Source organism: Ciconia boyciana, chromosome 1 (genome assembly GCF_034638445.1).
Source record: "Ciconia boyciana chromosome 1, ASM3463844v1, whole genome shotgun sequence".
Lineage (NCBI taxonomy): Eukaryota > Metazoa > Chordata > Aves > Ciconiiformes > Ciconiidae > Ciconia > Ciconia boyciana.
The window spans coordinates 218,331,692-218,348,175 of NC_132934.1; the positions used below are offsets into that span (position 1 = coordinate 218,331,692).

Consider the following 16,484-nt stretch of genomic DNA (forward strand, 5'->3'; position numbering starts at 1 on the left):
AAAATCAGTCATTAAGCTTTATTAGGCGACGCATTTGTCTCCACAGCTATCTAGTGACAATTTCACACAAGAACCTCAACGATCTTGCTTCAAAATGTGGGGTTTTTTTAAATGTATTATTTTACAGTTCATAAATAAAACCATTCTTTCCAAACAAGTCTCTCATGATGGATGCACAATTTGTTAGATCATTAACTCCTTCCGCTTTACCTCAGGATAGTAAACAAGTCAAATGTTAAATGTTAGCACCAATTGACTTGACAACAATTACTGCTTAATTAATTAGCCTTCCCTCCACCCCTAAGTTGGCACAGAAAGAGCAATTCTCAAAGCAAAGGAAATCACGGTTATAAAGCGAGCTGGAAGATAAAGCTACAGGGAGATACGTATTTACTCCAGCGGCTTCAGTTACGCACGATGGAGCGTTACTTAAGATCAACAGGAAAATCAATGCAAAACTTCACGCCCATGAGACATCACCGCTGGGGATTTACATTCAAGTATAAGGGCTTTATGGCCATTTGGCCCTCGTGTCCCCAGGCAGTGCTCCGAGTCTCGGCGAACCTGTCCCTGGCAAGCGGGTGTTTGCCTTCTGGCTTGAGTTCTCATTTACAGGGGAAAACCCAACGTCATCTCTCTCTGAGACGGTGAACACCAGCTTCTGTAAGTGTCCGTCCAAAAGCCTGGGCTGCCATACAGATCCCATGCAACACAGGAGGCTATTTCGGCGTAGGATGCGGCGGATACAGGATGAGCTCATATGTATACCTCAAACTGTGGACAACCAAACATGTTATGCATCTGCATACGCTGTACGACACCTACCTACCCCTGCTTTAAAAAAATATGACTTCTTCATAGGAAGATGAAGGTCAAAACCCATCTATATTCACAAAAATTCTTTTCTTTTCTTTAGCGAAAAAAGATGTTGATTTAAGCCCAACCACCACATTTCAATCGCACGTTATTTCTCTGAACAAATCATTGTACGCAAGGCACCAAAATGAAAAGCCTTTCCTTGTCCAAAGCACGTAGGACACGTTTCACCCAAGCAGGTACTTTTTCAGTAAGTTGAAAGCATCTGAAAGGAGATGGTTTGACAGTAACAAGGTGAGGGAACTTGCTGCCCAGAAGTGCCAGCACGGCACGATGCCCGAGGAACATCTACTGCCGCTCTAAACACAAGCCAGGAAGCCAAAACCTCCTCCTTTTTACCCAAATGTCACCGTCAATGACTTTTTTTTTGCAATTCGATTCCATCATCACCCTGCAATGAAGATTCCACATCAATAGTGGGGATAAGGCAAGAAGGTGTTTTGAGTTTTTAATGGTCATAAAATATTCTGACAAGGAAAAGCACTATAAAAATCCAAAGACATTTCTACATTAACAAACACTTTGGTGCAATCAGACATGATCAGGCAATCAAAGCATTTTGGGCTGAGGCTCCTATGGCTACACCCTCTGCGCTTTGAGGGTTTCCTTGGAACTAGATTTAGTCTGGTTTTTAATCCTGTCCCCACCTGACACATGGTTTGAAGTTGTCCAAAGGACATCACCAGTATGTCCTTTACTGGTATGTCCATCACCGGTACGGACCTGTATGTCCCATGAGAGGTTGGAGGGTGTGTGATGGGCAACTGGAGTGAAGCTTCTGAAAGAAATCTGGTCCACGCACACCAAACCCACTTTGCACACAGAAACAACAAGGCAATTGGTGGGAGTCACCTCCAAAGTGCAATACTGTTCTGAACTAAAACACCGGTAATATACGTAGCCTAAGGGTTACTACTAGTACATGATGCGTTAAGTAACAGATGCCACAAACAGGACCTGAGAGAAAAAGGAGGAGAGAGGTGTCATAGAGTTGCAGAGATTTCCTGGCCATAATTAGCTGTTAAATCACTAACAGGACTCTTGAAGTCCAGACAAGAAATGCCCAGTGGGACAGGGAATGTGACAGACATCTATAAAAAAATAAAGCATAAATGACCTGGAGAAGGTGGAGAGGCAGCAATCGCACACTCCTTCTCATAACCCAAGCAAGTGGAGGCATTAGAAGAAATAATTGTGTTGTATGCTCAAGGGGTGGTTGGTTGCTTTGCTTGCCTCACCATGTCCCTCGCTGCTGGGATGGTGGGATTTGGAAAGCCTTCCAAGGGACAGAGCAATTCCTCCTCTCCCCCAGACAGCCTTCCAGACAGGCTTTTAGGCTGTGAGGACCTTTCATCTGATCCCATCCAGCCATCCTTGTGTTCCCAGGAGAAAAGTCAATATCCAGGCTCCATTTTAGGTGTCAGGCCACCCAACTAACAGCATGATGCCTGACATTGGACTACACTCTCAACAAATGTGCCCATGGTGCTGAATGCTGCTCTTTGCATGGGGGACCGCTGGGAGATCCCTGCAGCAATACCGAGTGGCTGCAGAAAGCCACATCCTCTTCAGCCAAGCGTGGGCACGTGGCTCTCCGTGTTGGCCACTTCAGAGGATCTGTAAGTTGAGGATGTTCTGCAACAGAGCTACGAAATCATGGGTCCATCTTACTCCAGCCCTGCATTCTTCTTCTCATACACACAGAGCCAGCCTCCTACTCAGCTGAGCCTTCCTGCCCAAGAAATAGTTTTTGAGTTTCTCGTCCCCAGGAATGACAAAAGGAAAAGCAAAAACCACCCAGCATCCTCCTCTGCAGCAGTACCGGTTGCTGTGAGCCAGCTCAAGGACCCGGCTTGCCTGAAAACCAACCTCTTCCCTCTGCCTTTCACTTGAGCGTGCATTCCTCTACCCAGGACCACGCAGTGACAGCTCGACCCGAGAGCCTGGATGCCCATCGGCAGCAAAATCAAATAAAAAGGCACCAAATTTCCTGGGGTTCAGCAGACCCGAATCCCCCTCCCAGAGCTGCTCATGCCTCGGTCAGGGCACCTTACCTCTGTGACCGTGTCCCCCTCTCGCTCCTTACTTGCCTTGCCTGTCCCACTGTAAGCTCCCGGACAAGGACGGACTCACGGCTGCATATATAAAGTGCCTTGTTCAATGCAGTCATCATTTCATTTGCACTTTTCTGGGTGTAAAGAGTACAAATAAATCCTCATTTGGTGAAAATTGCTGCATGCGTCTGGCTTGCATTAGGTCTTGGACCAAATGGGAAAAAGAAACACTCTTTTTGAGAAGGATGAAAGAAAATGCTTTTTAGCCGAGATAAAAAGATTGTAATCACATTAGGGGTTTGAATGTATTGTGAGGAAGACGCTTGTGCTTCCTCCCTGCTTGGTATGCAGGGTGTTATTTCCAGTCAGCATGAAAGAGTCCATGCGAACGGCATTTCAGATGGATGATTTTCTTTCTTTTCAGCATCTAGTATTAAAGCACATTCAGATGAGCTTCCAATACATTCTGCAAGACAATACCATTCAAAAAGACATTTTAAATTCATTACAGGCACCGCATTGTGGCATTCAAAAAGCTACACTGAAATGGGAATAAAACAGGATTAGCAAAATTAAACCTCCTTCACCACAATAACCTGCAGCACTTGCTCATGGCCATGAATACACAACAAAAAGACTAATAAAAATGAATTATAAACAGACAAACACAAGTATTGCTTTATTGCACGGAGCTTCCACCGCTTCCTAATCGCCATGACAGTGATGCTCAGTTACAGAATCACAGAATCACAGAATCGTTTAGGTTGGAAAAGACCTTTAAGATCATTGAGTCCAACCGTAAACCTAACACTGCCAAGCCCACCACTGCACCATGTCCCTAAGCACCTCATCCACACGTCTGTTAAATACCTCCAGGGATGGCGACTCCACCACTGCCCTGGGCAGCCTGTGCCAGTGCTGGACAACCCTTGCAGTGAAGTAAAATTTCCTCATATCCAGTCTAAACCTCCTCCGGCGCAACTCGAGGCCATTTCCTCTCGTCCTATCACTTGTTACTGGGAGAAGAGACCGACCCCACCTCGCTACAACCTCCTTTCAGGCAGCTGTAGAGCGCGATGAGGTCTCCCCTCAGCCTCCTTTTCTCCAGGCTGAACAACCCCAGGTCCCTCAGCCGCTCCCCATCAGCCTTGTGCTCCAGACCCTTCCCCAGCTCCGTTGCCCTTCTCTGGACACGCTCCAGCCCCTCAATGTCTCTCTTGGAGTGAGGGGCCCAACACTGAACACAGCATTCGAGGTGCGGCCTCACCAGTGCCAAGTACAGGGGCACGATCACTGCCCTAGTCCTGCTGGCCACGCTATTGCTGATACAAGCCAGGATGCCATTGGCCTTCTTGGCCACCTGGGCACTCATATTCATATATGAGCTGGGTGCTGCCAGCTCCTATTCAGCTGCCTGTTGACCTGTTGGTCAACCCCCAGGTCCTTTTCCTCCAGGCAGCTTTCCAGCCACTCTTCCCCAACCTGTAGCGTTGCATGGGGTTGCTGTGACCCAAGTGCAGGACCCAGCACTGAGCCTTGTTGAACCTCATGCAATTGGCCCCAGCCCATCGATCCAGCCTGGCCAGGTCCCTCTGCAGAGCCTTCCTACCCTCCAGCAGACCAACACTCCCACACAACTTGGTGTCATCTGCAAACTTACTAAGGGTGCACTCACTCCCTTCGTCCAGATCATTGATACAGATATTAAACAAGGCTGGCCCCAAAACTGAGCCCTGGGGAACACCGCTTGTGACCAGCCGCCGACTGGATTTAACTCCGTTCACCACCACTCTTTGGGCCCAGCCATCCAGCCAGTTCTTTACCCAGCGAAGAGGACACCCGTCCAAGCTATGAGCAGCCAGTTTCTCCAGGAGAATGCTGTGGGAAACCATGTCAAAGGCTTTACTGAAGTCTAGATAGACAACATCCACAGCCTTTCCCTCATCCACTAAGCGGGTCACCTTGTCGTAGAAGGAGATCAGGTTGCTTAGAAGCTGCTGAGACTCCAGCAAGGAGCTGAAGGAGTAACTCCAGGAGGAATGCCATGGGAATAAGCTGCTAGCAAACAGTCTCGGGATACTTTCTGGCCGTAACCTGGTTACATTTTCAGCTATTTTAGCTTGCCTGTGAAAGCGCATGACATGCCTCCATCACACTAGGAAATTACTTCAGATGAAGGGTAAAGAGAAACACAAGAGAGGTCAGCCTACAGGCGGCCGCCACGCCATCAGCCGGCCAACGCGCCAGTCAAATCGAGTTTGCACGGGGGATTTCCAAGCAGCCCGAGAAGGGAAATGAAAACGCTTGTGCCGTGAATGCCGAGCTTGACCTTGCCGTGCTGTGAAGTGGCTGCAGAGCTACGCTCGGGTGCTCTCGCCTCGCTGGACCAGAGCTGGGCTTCGTGCTCTGCATCGTGCTCTCCTGCTGCTGCTGCCCAGGGAGACGACTCTGTCCCCCATCCTTGGTGACACCCTAGGACGTTGCCTACTTCATCCTCTTCCTACGGGAGCACTCAAAGCACTCAAAAACCAGCACAGGTGTCACCACCACCTTCAAACTACTACAGACGCAAGACAACGGGAACGTGTTGTTTTTCTCTGTCGTTAGTTTACTTTGTGCCTTTGAGAGCGCCGCGACCAGCTCCACTGCTTCCCAAAGTCATTTCAGGCCTTGAGTCTGCAAATACTGGTGGGCATCAGTAATTTTTACACATAAACAAGTTTTAACATGAGTACTTCTATGCAGACATTGGTGGATCTGGCGTCTTACGTGCCTCTCCCACTCTGATGTACAGAAATAGGGGTATTTCCCATTTCTACTGTACAGAGGCAGAGGAAAAGAAAGATGACATTGAAGGAGATGTAAAAAATCCTAAGAGAAAAGAATAAACCTGGTATGCAAGATTCAGGAAGTTTATGAAGTTATTTTTCATTTTCTTTTCAGACTAAGATATTTATAAATAGAGAAATAAATATATTTTACAGGGTTCTTAAAAGAGTGACACTGACACGCGCATCTTTCAAGTTCGCAAAAAAATGTAACTAGTAGATCTAAACTTAAATACAAATGTAAAGAAAATAGCAAATAATGCAAATGTGAGCTTTTCCAGATGACAGGTACTTCTCCGTCTTGTTTCACGTCAGTCCTTGTGTCAAGGTGACTTAGCCTTTAAGTTCCCATACCGCTTAGGTTGTGATTTGCCTTCGTCTTTTGTGAAACTGGGATGTAAGTGCTTTTGAGGGACCCATTCCTTACGCTTTTCTTTGGAAAGAGAGTGCTATTTTCTCCGCTGAGTGTTTGCATATCTGTACCACAAATTATTTACTTCACATAAGGCGGCACAGAACCAAACATGAGAGAGAGTGAACAAAGAAAAAAGACAAAGCAAAGAGATACATCTCTTCCTTGATCTGCACATCACCTCTTTAAATTCATTTTATACAAATCGCATGCTAATAGTATTCCGCCAAAGCCTCCTTGAACATGGAAAGACCTCCTGACCTTACACTGCATTCAAATTCCAATAATTTTCTGACAATTTTTCAGTTAAGTCATTTGAAGCTTGACCCTCACTTGGGATCCACCAAACAATAATTAAATTCACTTCCAATTAATCTGCTAAAGGTTAATTTAGGCACGCTACAAGGCTACGTCCCACCCTTCCCCAAAAAAACTCTGCTGTGACAGTATGCACGAGCTCGGAAATTCATAACATGAGGTGGTTTTCCGCATTTAACACCTCCTTTTTCGTTTACTCCTTTTTTAGTTCTACAGTAACTAAAAGTTGATTGAACATACCTCCCGTGAAGCAAAATATTTAACCTGTTAAAGACCCTATAAAAGAATCAGGTCAAAGTTGACACAATTTTAGGCAATCTTTTATTAATAAAATAAAATGCACTTTTAAAAAAAATCAATTTAAAGAGGGAAACCAAAGAAAGGCCAGACTCCACAAAAAGTTTAAGCTTCAATTAGCAGTAAATTATTAATGGTAGGTCTTGTTTGTACAATAGAATGTTCACTTTTATCTCTTCCACTCTACTGCAGCTATACCTTGATGTTTATACAAATCGATCTAGGGCATCATTCCGGACCCTGAATATTGCTTTTTTTCTTCAATTCTCCCCACTTTTCACTTTCAAAGAAAATTTCAGCTCTGCCTCAGCGTTATTTTACCTGGATAACTGTAAAATCTGTAGCACAAACTCCAGCTCCCCAAAACCTGCAGCACCCTGCTTCATAAACTCATGTAGCCGGAGCAGAAGGGTCATCCTTGTCCTCAAACCATCCTGCTGATACATCTATTAATTTTCATATTGCTATTTTTATTGATAAAGCACCCGTGAAGTGGCAGCTAGCAGCAAGAGCTAGGCAAGAAGCTTTTCTCCTGTCCTGAGAAAACGTTGCTATTCCAAAAAGTATTTCCACATTTGAAATGCACATTTGATTTCAGGCTTGCTCGCTTGCTCTCCGTCATGTCCTGGACCCTTTTTTTCTGGGAGCATTTCCAGTGGAAATGAAGATGTGCAGTGAAGCAGCGGTTCAGGAATGCTTTAGCAGTCAACGTTACTGCACGCAGGCATGCCTTTGCTGATGTGAACCAGATTTGGGATGGCACGTCTGCATCCCTCAGGGGGTAAAGGCTTGCAGACATCATCAGTGTCCTCCGTGCATGGACCATCTTCAGAGGAAAGATACGCTGCACAGTTTTACTCTCCAGTCAAGTTTTGAATTAGAAGAGCTAGTTTAAATAATATTCCCTCCACTCAAGAGACTGCAACTTCGAGGGAATACATAAAAAGCATGATACAAAAATATTGGAAGCGTAGTCATTACCCGATGCAATCAAGACATTCACTGTATGAACACGGATGGCGCTGAAGTCAGCAATACAGCGAATGCAGCTGGTGATTAACACAACGTCATTTGTGTATGGTCTTTCACGAGGTTCTGAACGTGACTGAATTGCATTACTCATTAATTACGTCGACAATGTATTTTCTTCGTAGATACTTCGTGTCACGCCACTGCAGCAATCGCAAAGGCAAGTGTGTTTCTATCCAGCTGCTCGGAGGAATCCCGGGGGTTCGGCAATGAGCCACCGTCCCCTGCCACAGAGATGTTACCAGCTAGGACTACATCCACAGGAGGGCAGAGACAGGAACGGTAAGATATTAATGACCACCATGGACCAGCGGTACGGTTCTCACCAGATGAAACCCCAGCTGTTCAGCTGAAGCTGACCCTGATGGAGGGAAAGAATTAAAACAACTGGAAATGCTGAGGAGCAGAGCAAGGGATTTCCATATAGCACTTGACCTAGCCGATCTCACAGGCCAGCAAAGGGAAAACAAAAACGAGCTGGATACTTTACAGTCCTATAGCATCTTTCATACAGATCCACCTCCAAACCAAGGCAGTAGCACCCATCTATTCACTGGGAAGACACACAAGGGTGGCATGGGCTAGCTGGGAGTCACAGAATCACAGAAGGATTTGGGTTGGAAGGGACCTTAAAGGTCACCTAGTCCAACCCCCCTGCCATGGGCAGGGACACCTTCCACTAGATCAGGTTGCTCAGAGCCCCGTCCAACCTGGCGTCGAACACTTCCAGGGATGGGGCATCCAGAACTTCCCTGGGCAACCTGTGCCAGTGTCTCACCACCCTCACAGGAAAGAATTTCTTCCTAATATCTAATCTAAATCTCCCCTCTTTCAGTTTAAAACCATTACCCCTTGTCCTATCCCTCCACTCCCTGATAAAGAGTCCTTCCCTGTAGGCCCCCTTTAAGTACTGGCAGGCTGCTATAAGGTCTCCCTGGAGCCTTCTCTTCTCCAGGCTGAACAACCCCAACTCTCTCAGCCTGTCCTCATAGGGAAGGTGCTCCAGCCCCCCGATCATCTCTGTGGCCTCCTCTGGACCCTAGCCAAGCTCATAAGGAGCCACATTCCCATCACCTATTGCCTCCTCTCAGATAAATAACTAAACCAACCCACGAGCCTTTCATTTGAGAAAAATTTGACATCTATAAAGGCAAAAAGCCCTTGTGTCTTTATTGTATGACAAATTAAATGAGTAATTTATAAGCACAAACCAGCTCTTGACTTTGGAATTTGCTGATCTCAGACTGCCCAAAAATAAATGCTGAGGCAGGAAAAATCTTGGCCTTTCATTTACTGAAGTTTATGATCTACTTAAAAGCCACAGGATCCAAAAAACTTGATGATTCAGTTATGCTAGATAGCATATTAAAAAAATAGCAAAGGAAATCCTTGTCCTAGCCTGAGAAAGCAAGAGACAGACAAGGAAGAGGGGATCAATACAGCCAGCTATGGCACTTGGTGAGAATCACCGAATCACAGAATTGTATAGGTTGGAAAAGACCTTTAAGATCATTGAGTCCAACCGTAAACCTAACACTGCCAAGCCCACCACTGCACCATGTCCCTGAGCACCTCATCCACACGTCTGTTAAATACCTCCAGGGATGGCGACTCAACCACTGCCCTGGGCAGCCTGTGCCAGTGCTGGACAACCCTTGCAGTGAAGTAAAGTTTCCTCATATCCAGTCTAAACCTCCCCTGGCGCAACTCGAGGCCATTTCCTCTCGTCCTATCACTTGTTACTGGGAGAAGAGACCGACCCCACCTCCCTACACCCTCCTTTCAGGCAGCTGTAGAGAGCGATGAGGTCTCCCCTCAGCCTCCTTTTCTCCAGGCTGAACAACCCCAGGTCCCTCAGCCGCTCCCCATCAGCCTTGTGCTCCAGACCCTTCCCCAGCTCCGTTGCCCTTCTCTGGACACGCTCCAGCACCTCAATGTCTCTCTTGTAGTGAGGGGCCCAACACTGAACACAGCATTCGAGGTGCGGCCTCACCAGTGCCAAGTCCAGGGGCACGATCACTGCCCTAGTCCTGCTGGCCACACTATTCCTGATACAAGCCAGGATGCCATTGGCCTTCTTGGCCACCTGGGCACACTGCCAGCTTGTATTCACCCGGCTGTCGACCAGCACCCCCAGGTCCTTTTCCTCCAGGCAGCTTTCCAGCCACTCTTCCCCAAGCCTGTAGCGTTGCATGGGGTTGTTGTGACCCAAGTGCAGGACCCGGCACTGAGCCTTGTTGAACCCCATACAATTGACCTCGGCCCATCGATCCAGCCTGTGCAGGTCCCTCTGCAGAGCCTTCCTACCCTCCAGCAGATTGACACTCCCGCACAACTTGGTGTCATCTGCAAACTTACTGAAAACAAGCAGTTGTTCAGTGAGCCTGAATGTGGCGTGGCAAAATATCTATATTTTGTATTATTTTAATTAGGCAGAGCTTATAAAAATACTCTTATGGGCCTCAGTAAATAAGAAACCAGTTCCCCTACAAGAAACTTCAACAATGAGGGGAAAAAAATGATGCTAGCACAACTGATGTTACATTAGCTTGTTTCCAGAGAAGAAACTGTCTGTACGCAGATGAATTCTGTGCTGTAAATTCCTTACTTTATATCTGCAAGACTGATGGGTTTCACCAGCAGGTAACCAATAAATAAATGTATTTTTTAAAAATATCTAACATACCTGTCCCTGCATGTCCAAAACCATTCTCAGTAGTTCTCAAACGACTTCCTTGATATGTTCCTACTAATTTCTTTAACTTGAAGCCTTGCTGACTTTTCCTTTTGAAATGAACCCTGCTGTACTCTTGTATTTAGTGCTCTCGTTCTGCTCTCCAACTGAGCCACGTCCTCCTCCAGCTGATTATCTTGATTCTTTTATCTTCACAATCCTACTTCATTGTGCTTTGCTGAAAAGACTTCCAAGGACACACGGTTTGAAGACGCTTCTCTCTACTTCTTTCTTTCCACAAACGATGGCTTGGGAGATTCAGGTTGGCCATTAGGACAAGCCTTTTGGCTAGGTGGGTACTGCCTTACCGGACCAGGTTGACCACAGATTTGCTGGAGGTTTTCAGGACCGGTCTAAGCAAGGCTATGGTTGAACCAACCTGGTGATGAGGAAAGCCCCACTATGAGCACAATGTTGGACTGGATGGTCACTCATTCACGACAGATGGCTCCAGACGTCCTTCCAACTAGTATTTCATCTCCAGCTCAAAATAGTTTGTGCTGCAACTCATTTCTCAGACCTCTACCTCCCTCCACAGTCTCAGGCCGTAACTTTCTTGGTGTCAGACGTAACCGCTTTCCAAAGACTTTGGCCTTTCCGAATTGCGTCCAGTCAGAAGTTTCCTTGGCACTTGGTAGGACACCAGAAACCTTGGAGGGGTGGTGGGGGAGAGGGTAGCATTCACACTTTTCCATTGACGTATACCTATACTATAGCATATCAGTCAAACAGACGATGTTATGATGCCTCACAGGACCATGAAAATTTACTTACCGCATCAGCTATGATGCTAAACAAGCACTAAATAGTGTCTAACTGACATTTTTTATTAACTTGGTGCAGAATTTGACCTCCCATAAAATTATGGAGGCTTTGGTTAGAAAATTTCCCTGGATTATAAACATATATCCTATAACATCACCCAGTCACTATAAAACAAAGCAAAATAATATTCTTTTTACCTTTATCTGACACTTCTCAAGCTGCATCAGACCTTTCTCACAGTCAATGATTGCTCCTTCTCCTTAGAGAATCTACACTTTAGTAGTCAGACGTAAAAACCAGACACAAAAATATTCATAAAAAGACAATTTATGTTACTAATAAATATGAGCTTCCCCTCTTCCAAGCTCTTCAAAAATATTAAATAATCCATCACCACTGCAGCTTTGTTCTACAGATGCCGAGAAGCCTTCAGAAGAGCAGTGAGATGATGGGCTCAAGGTAAGCAAGACCATACTGGCAGGACCAAGATTCAGCTCCTGAGCATCAAACTTGCTGCCATCGCTATATTGTTTTCAACAGAGAAGACTCAAGTCCTTGAGCATGTCTTGGAGATGGAGGCTCCCATCTCAAAGGGTTTAAAGCATAATTTAAAAACGGGATGTGGTCAGCTAAATACCAGGCTGGAGAAAGAGTTGAAGGCGACACCGTTATAGCGAGCTGGGGACGCAGTCGCTTGCGGACGGCATATCCAAATCGCACCGGCTGCATGAACTCTTGTTTTCATTTCAGGCTACCGTATCACATTTTATTTTCTTTTCCACTGGGTCAAACTAAACTGTATTAACCAATTTCTAACAGAAAAATTTCAATAGCAGAAAAAGTCACATTATCCTCAAAGACATGCTTTCATTTATGTTTTGTTCCAAAATTTCCAACCGCCACCACTAATTACCTTCCTTCAATTTTTGTAATTACTCCCCTCAGTATGGGAGAATCACTTTTCCAACCGTATCCTGAATATTGAAAACATCGCTCCTTCCCACACACTGCAATAGGATAAAGATCTAAATTTGTTTCTGCGTGGATTACACCACACAAAGTTGACACACCAGAAATACAATATTCCTGGAATTAAAATCAGATGAGGGCAGAGATGTCCTTTTAATAATATATGGGTCAGAATCCTCTCGGCTTTATTTGGTCAGCATTCAAGTCCACCGTGCTGCAGGTTTCGACTGTGCGATTTATGACTTCCAGCCATGGTTGTTCCTCTAACAATCTCCTCCTGGGTCCCGTTTTCTGATCGCAGGCTTTCTTCTCTGGTCAAGACTGGAAACCCAACGCAGGGTTCAGGGGCAGGAGGACGACGGAGCCGTCCTCCGGCTCCAGTCCCATTCCCTTGGCAGGCAGCACAGCAAATCCCTCCCTTTCTTTTCCTTTGGTCACGCTGATGCATGGACAAAGATGGGGTATAGAGACTGGGAAAAATGAAGATTAACGGTGCAAATGGAGGGGATCAATCCTCCCTAATAGTCCCTTCTTCCTTAAATATTCTGCAGCCTTTGTTCTAAAACCAAGCTGTACCAGGGAAGACGAAGGAGAGCACAGGCTAAATCTGTTAGCGGAAAGGGAGCTTTGGCAAGAGGTCTGTTTATCATCCTCTTTTTGTAATTTCGTGTTGGCAAGAGGTACTGTATTAACGAGCCCAGGAGACTGAAAGTCTTTCCTACCCATAGGACAGGCAGACGCTGGCATTCGTCCTCTCCATTTGGAAATCGATCTACGTGGAGGGAGAAGAACAAGAGACCCCAGATTTATGCCGGACCTGGTGTGCCTGATGCTACTGAAGACCACCAATACCTGGCTAATATATGTTGCAAAAGTGGTACCACTTGAAAAATAAGCAAAAGAACCCTGTTGGCTTTTTCAGATGAAAGCTGCCAAGTGATGAACAAACAGAACTCGAGTTAAGAAAATATTATATTCACAACAATCATAGGCAGAGCTCAGGCGGGGTTTTTACTTCCTAAGGGAATATCGGACATTCCGGACTAAAAAAAAAAAAAGGAGGAATGCACACCCAAAGCCAGTGGTGTTGCAATTATTATTACAAGCCATCAAAATAAAGATTGTTCAAACTGAAAAGATGAAATTAATTAGTTGATTTCAATCCTGAAGACTTACTTAATCTCCTTCAGCTCTCAAACATCAAAGTAGAGTGGGAGACTGGGTGGTCTACAGCTTTCTCCCCTCCCCTTGCCCACAAAACCTTTGCACTGCCTTGGCTGAAGGTTAAGCAGGGCTGGTGGGGATCACTGCCCCATGACAGCGTCCCACACATCTCACCAGCTGCCCAAAGCCAACCGCCTCCATGCCCAAACCGTGCCGTGCTCCTGGGCAGCTGCGGGTGGATGAAGGAGCCGACCTTCAGCGTCCTCCCTCCCTATCATGAATGCATTCCTCCTTCTGCACATGTGCCCTACTGCTCTGGTACCTATCCAACTCACATCGTATCTGAAGTCTTACTACTCGGTATTTCTTCCACAGACTCTGAGCCTAAGCCTCTACGGGTGGATGCTGCAATAATACGCGGTAAAACAACGTATAACCAGCATTAAGAGGCAGGCAGTTTGCATCAGATGACCATGATCAATCACTTGAGATCTTTAAATGAAGGCTACATCTGTTTATAAAGCTGCACTAGGTCTCAAACTCAAGTTAAAGATTCCGTACAGGAATTACCCAAGATGAGTAGCAGACAGTGTACAAGAGACAGGTGACCAAGATCTGTGAATGTATGATAGGACTCCATAATACATGCAATACGCAGTCAATTAGCATATTCGTTTCATAATCACTGTCAAAGCCCAGAATTTTTCAGCCTGCCATTACAGAGGATTTTGTAGTGCTTTTATTCACCTAAACACTCATTCAGGTTTCCAGTGAATATACCCAGCCCAGGAGGCCAAAACCAGGAATGCTTTTGCAGCGCACACAAAGAAAAGGGCTGAAAGGCCACAGCAAGTCAACAATTAACACTTTTCATAGGTTTCCGGACTTTCCTTCCTAAACTAAAGAGTGGGAAGAGATTCAATGAAGTTTGCAGGAGCTTACGGCTTGCAGTTTATATCAGCAAAAAAGAATTGCTAAATCCCCAGCCGATGATTCAGGCTGGCCAGACAACCCAGCTTTGCTTTCTTGTTTTCCATCCGGGGGGATAAGGCCAGTTTGGGAACTGAATGGCACGGCAGAAACTAAAAGCAGAGCAGTCATTCGCTTCTTCCTTAAAATAACAGTGTACGCTGGCATTAAAAAGACAACTAAAAAAGTCCTTGAGGTCTCTCGGAAATGTTTAAAAGGAAAAGCTTACTCTGAAGCAGCTAAGCAAATATTGGTCTTCACACATGAACATTTCTATTCACCTCAAATTGATTTCTCCTGCCTGTAAGGTCAAGGATATGCGGAGCCATTTGAAAAACCAGGGCTTCAGCATCCATGCGTAGGAAAAAAAATAATCCTGGTGTTTTGTTTAAAATATGAACGATGTGATACTCACGCGAATCCAATACAAGAGAATGCTCTCGCTGTCTAAGAGTGAAGCAGGATTTCCAATCGCAACTACCGATATTTTCGATAAAAGCAATACCAAAAAAGTTCACATGTTCACTTGTCGAAGGATATTACACAAGATTAAAACTCAAGAGGGCATCCAGCAATGATATGATTGGTTTAATTCACTAATCTGACATTCACATTTGCTTTGGTTTGAAGGATGCCAGCGCCTCCACACCGAGAGCTACGATGCCTTTCAACGTAGCAGTGATAAAAATCTTATTTTCTATCAGTCCGTGTCCCTTTGATGCTATGACTCCCGCGCTGACAAAAAAAAGGGCTAAAAGTTTCAATTTGCCACAAAATGGCTTAATTTCACATCAATCCCCATCATAAGAAATCGATCGTGCAATTTAAGCGAGTCAGTGAATTGCTGCTTTTTAAATATCATCTCCAGCCAACAGGTTACCCCAAATCTTCCACACACGCCGCCACCGCAGCTCGGATTGTGTCTACAAAATCTGTTTAATTGTCAGCTTGCCTAAGCTTTCTGCATTTTTAATATCATTTCAGTATTATTATAGGTACAAAGGCAAAAGTTTAATTGAAGTCAGAATCTTTGGGTAACGGCCTTCTCCAGAATACACTGAAATTCAGCTTCAACATCTACCTACGTCTTCGCGCCATAAATAACGTAACAGAAGTAAGACACCAAAACATACACTTGCTGCTGCCTTGTACCAAAGCCAACGCCAAATCAAGCGCTTGTGCATGTCCAAAGAGATAGTCAGGGAGGTATTACCTACGACCGATAATTTAATTATTCTTAGAATTCAGTGCTGCAGCTATTTTACAACACGCTTGGGTGTCGACATGCTCATGTTTGTGGCCCAGGCGCATTCCCCACTTGGGTTTAAGTAGACAGAGATGTCTGTAGCCTCATAGCTTTACATTCTAAACTCTACAGAGCAACGTCTTCTGTATATTCTGCAAAGATCCTAGCAGACGTTAGACAGCGATTACATGATTTACAGATGCACACCCCTTATTTACGCGTTTTGAAAAAGAAAAGGAAAAAAAAAAAACAGGCCTTTGATTTGCAACCAATTTGTGACACATTTATTTTCATGCTGATAAGCATCGTCTCTGCACATAAAAACCTTTTTGCCGTCATTCTTTGTAACAATTCAATTTGTGTCTTAAATTAACTCGATCAATCATACAACAGGTGCCCACCACCTCCTCAAGAGATTGCCTTTCTCCAAATTTTGCTCTGCTTTGACAATGCCCAGATTGATATTACCTGGGATGAAAACCACAGCCTGGCAGGGGCCTAATTTTGGTAAGATTCACTCTAGTTTTTAATGAATTCACAGGTTTGTTTTTACATGCTTAGAAAATAAGCTCAATATTCCCCAGGCAGTGTTTTGTGAAATATTGGGTGGCGTGGGGGTTTTTTTTCTTACAAAACAACAGAAAACGAGTTCCTGGTTGCAGTTCAACAATTCCTTCCGTTTTCAGAGATTATTCCAACAGCAAGGCAGAATGATGCTGTGCTGGTTTTGGCTGGGATAGAGTTAATTTTCTTTATAGCAGCTAGTACAGGGCTGTGTTTTGGATTTGTGCTGAAAACAGTGTTGATAATACTGGAGTGAGCG

The 16,484-nt window shown here is 45.1% G+C and overlaps 1 protein-coding gene across 9 annotated transcripts in view; it reads right to left on the minus strand.

The window, feature by feature from the left end:
* The window catches only part of FAM168A (family with sequence similarity 168 member A), a 207,247-nt gene that overhangs the window by 101,956 nt on the left and 88,807 nt on the right, over nt 1–16,484 (minus strand). The gene's annotated exons all lie outside the window — the stretch shown is intronic.